A 4,687-nucleotide genomic window follows, 5' to 3' on the forward strand; every position below is an offset into this window, starting at 1 on the left:
GATGGGGAAGGGCTGGGGTCCCGCCTATCCCAGTGGGGAAGAGGGGAGGGCTGGGGTCCCGCCGATCCCCACGGGCAAAGGGCAGGGTTGGGCATCCCATGGACCCCGTGATGCAGGGGGGAGGGCTGAGGTCCCTGTGATCCTGGGGGAGGGAGGGCGCTGTCCCTTCAGCACCTGTTCTGCTCAGGTTGAGCTGAACAGGTCAGCCTGAGCCATTGCATCACACAGCCTGTGCCTTCCCTGCAGGTGGGAGACAGAGCAGGAAGGGCATGAGACTGAGGTGGAGAGCTGTGAACTGGGAAAGGAACACAAGACAGTCAAGGAGAAGCATGGGTGGGCGAGAGTGCAACATAGTGAAGAGTAGGACCTGGAAAAGGGGTAGGAAGGCATGGGATGAGTCATATAAAGAGGGACTGAGGAGAGACTCATGTAAGACGAGTTGAGAAAGAGCAGGAAATGGGTGTTGAGAGATAAGGAAAATGTGGAACTTGGGTGGCAGCTTAAAATAAAATGGTCACTTGAGAAGCAGCAGCTGGAGGATTTAGCTTTTGCAACTGAGTGAGACTTCAGTGGTTCCTAGGTGTCCCTAGGAGGTGTCATGTTCCATCCAATGGTGGTGATGTTCTGTCCAAAGTTTCTTCTCTTTTCTCTTTTCACCTTACAGTTAGGCTCCCATCAGTTCTATGTCCTTGACAATTTCCATGGAATTAACCCCATTCTGCAGAAACAACTCGTCACTTTTAGAAGACATGATTGCCAACTTTGGGGCTGACCTCATTTTGCACGCAATTGCTGTTATTGGCTCAATAAATATCTGTATATAATCCGCCCCTTTCCAGAAATTTAGGACAAAGAGCTTAGTCCCTATGGGAAGAAAACTGGGCTATAATATGTCAACAATGTCATACTAATGTCTTCACCCGTTCCCTGCTAACGCTAAATAAAAATCTTAAATATATTATACTATTGGATCCCAGCAAAATTCTACTCAACTAAAGTAACAGAGTGCAAAATGTTGGAGGTGTCAACACTCCCCAGCTTCTCTATCACACACACTCTGGCCCTGTGACAAAATTATCCTAAATTACTCTATGACACAGCCTCTACAGTCCTAACTCTCAGGCTTTTAACATCCTCATTACACTATGAATAAACTGTGTATATTAGACATAGGTGAAAATACCCCTATTCCAGTGTGTCTTAAATAATCTTCACCAGTGATGACCCTCTTTAAAATAATTCCTTGATAACAATGGAAAGATGATCGAGCCCCGTTTCTTTAAGCACATAAGTGTTGAAGGGAGCTCCTTCTATCAACATGGACATTATCTTCTCCAGAAAACCTGGATAGTTTTTTCTCTGCCTTCAGTAACATATAATGTTGTGATCAACCTGTTGCACTATAGCTTCTTTATTTTCAAGCCCCAGGAATAACTCAGTTGTACATAATTGGTCGACAGGAGAGAACGGAAGCCTCAGATCAGTCTCCTGGCCAAAAGGTCCAAATGGATGGAAATCCTTAAAAAAGGGTTTGTTCCAGAAAGGGAACTTGCCTAGATGGATCTTGCAGCAGCTGCTGCCACCTCAGAGCTGGGACAGGGAAGTAAGGAGCAGGCAGCCTGAGAGCTGGAATGAATAGGCTGGATGAGAACCAGAAAGCTGAGTTTGGAAGTAGCCAGTTGCTACTTTATTATTGTTTCTCTTATTCTAATAAAGTTCCTTGTTCGGTATTAAAAGAAAATTGAATTATTTCACCCTTGTCACATGACACAGGGTAAACTGGAAATGGAGGGTAGCAGGGGATGCAGAAACTGGAGAAAGGACAGGAGTGATGAGTTGTTACAGAATGTGGAGGGGCATTAGGTTTGATAATAATAAGAAAAATAGAGTATTCATGGAGGAGAGGAAGAGAGATTTTCAAGAAGAAAAGAGCATGGAGGAGACAAAAAAAATGAAGAAAACAGAGAGAAAAATATAAAGGGAAAAAAGAATCTTGTGAGGAAGATATAATTGAAATATATATACAGATAGAAATAGATATAATAGAAATAAAAGTATACAGAAGGAAGGAAAATGTCCATTCTAAGGGACAGCTCCTCAATCTTATGAACAAGGAAAGCAAAGAACTAACAAAAGGCAGGAGACATGGTACTTGTTTTATTTTATTTGAAGTTTCCTGTTTTACATATGCTACATTCATAACAATTATTTATGAAAAATAGTATTAATGGAAAGCATTTTTAGTTTCTTTTCCATATTATGAGTAAGTTGGCACATCTTCTGTACATTTTATCCACATTTTGTTATCTCTTGAATAGAATGATGGACATTGACATAACCGCAAGCTTTTTGGAGACCACAAGCTGATCCCCATAGAAATGGGGCATGAGGGAAAAATGTATAAAGGCATCTGCCCTCCCTAAATGGTGTTTATAGGATAATAAATAAATAAATAAATACACACATACATACATAAAATAATAATCATTAATAACAATAATAAAAGTTAGCTTAAGTTTGGTTAAGAAAGTAACATTTCCCCTTACAGTTTGTGACCAGTATGGAAAAGGCCCTAAAGCAAGTAAATGAAGGCCATGAGAATAGTAAGTAGTGTTACTTGTAGTATGAGAAGGATGTATGGTTTTAAAAGTAACTAATAAATTAAAAATAGCTGTAGTAACAAGACAAAGGGAAATTGTCTCAAAAGAATAAAACCCCAAACCTTCCCACTGTATTGCTGTGCAAGCAAGGATGGCAGGAAGGGGGATAGCAGGTCGGGAAGAAAATAAGAGAAGGTCTTGAAGGAAGGAAAGTAGTAGGGAGAAACTGCTTCAAACTAGCTTTTGCTAAAGCTAGTAAATTATCTGAAGTCAATTCTTGGCAATGACATCATTTGTTTGTATAAAAAGTAAACTCTTAAAGGGTTCATTACTAATACCTGCCTGACCGGTTGGAGCCGACCAATATGGGTCTAAGCACCCCTGGTTTAGCCTATTTGTAAGTATACTGATCATATGCTTATAAATATTTTTACTGTATTGAATTTAGTAACTGCTTATTGTAATTGCAAAAATAAAAGTTCAACTCAGACATGGCTATCCAGCAAGAGACAATCACATAAAAGAGAAAATAAATTAGTAGTGTGCAGTTGGGAGATAATTAACCAGTATAAATACCTGATCCCTAGTGGTTGACTCTAATGACTGCAATGCATGTTATGAGGTTGTTATTGGTCTCCTTGCTTATGTCCTTCCTGCTAAGGACACAGTGAGAGAACCTACTTCCTTTGCCGTTATTCCCTTTATTCGGGAGATGTAGCTACCTAGTTATTAATTATTGATTATTATTACTACTGCTACTACTATTTAATGGCTGTACAAGACACAAAATTAAGATATTCCTAGCTCACAGTTTATAGTCTAAAAGAGACACACAGAAACAAGAGGACTCACTGGGAAGCTCAGAGGAGGGCATAACCTGGATTATTTTCCATCTTTAACCTTACTGGATGTAGGCATTCTGGAACAAGTGAGACTTTAGGGAGGGATTTGAATGCAGAGAGGCTGGTGGCTTGCTGAACTGGGATAGGGAAGCACCTGGCGGCTGGCTTTTCCCCAGCGCCTGTCCCCAGTATTTGAGGCACCCTGTGGGGAACCACAACCTCAGTGTCCCCTCCCAGGGTCAATTTTTCAGCCTCCTGTACGAGGAGAGCGGTCACTGCAACGGCCCGTAAACAGGCAGGCCACCCCTTGGCGACAGGGTCCAACACCTTTGAGTAGTATCCAATGGGTCGCCAGGCTGGTCCCGACCTTTGGCATAGAACTCCAGCAGCCACCCCTCCCCTCTCATGAACGTATAAAGTGAACGGCCTCCGAGGGTCGGGGAGGGCTAGAGCGGGAGGCTGAACCAAGGCTTCTTTTAGCTCTCGAAATGCTTTTTCCATCTCTTTGGTCCACGTCCAATGGAGCAGACCCTCTTTAGTTAAGGATTCATATAATGGTTTGGCTCTTCCCCCGTAGTCAGGGATCCAGAGTCGACAAAACCCAGTCAACCCCAGGAAAGCCCTCAACTCTCGGGGGTTTTGAGGTTGAGGGTTATTGAGTATCACCTGGATTCTTTCTTTACCTAAACTACGACTTCCCTGGCACAAATGATACCCAAGAAAAGTGACCTGTCGCCTAACCAATTGTGCTTTTTCCTTTGAAACTTTATACCCCTGTGCCCCAAGGTAATTAAGGAGCTTTACAGTCTGCTCTTTACAAGCTGCCTCTGTTTCAGTACTTAAGAGCAAATCATCGCAATACTGGACTATGTTACATGAGGGGTGTCTAGCCAGGAATGGGGCAAGGTCCCTTCTTAACTGGCTGCCAAAAATCTCGGGTGCACAGGTAAGTCCCTGTGGGACCACGGTCCAGAGGTATTGAGCCTTATAGTGAGTATCTGGGTCCTCCCACTCAAAGGCAAACAGTTTCTGAGATTCCAAATCAAGGGGGATGGAAAAGAAGGCATCTTTTAAGTCTACTACAGAGAACCAATTGTGCTCTTTGGGAACTTGGCCCAAAATAGTATGGGGATTCGGGACGACTGGATAGGGAGCCTCTATTAACTTGTTAACCTGTCTCAGGTCCTGAACCAACCGATACTGCCCATTAGGCTTAGGCACTCCCATTATCGGAGTGTTGTATGG

Source organism: Chrysemys picta, chromosome 1, assembly GCF_011386835.1.
Source record: "Chrysemys picta bellii isolate R12L10 chromosome 1, ASM1138683v2, whole genome shotgun sequence".
NCBI classification, from domain to species: domain Eukaryota; kingdom Metazoa; phylum Chordata; order Testudines; family Emydidae; genus Chrysemys; species Chrysemys picta.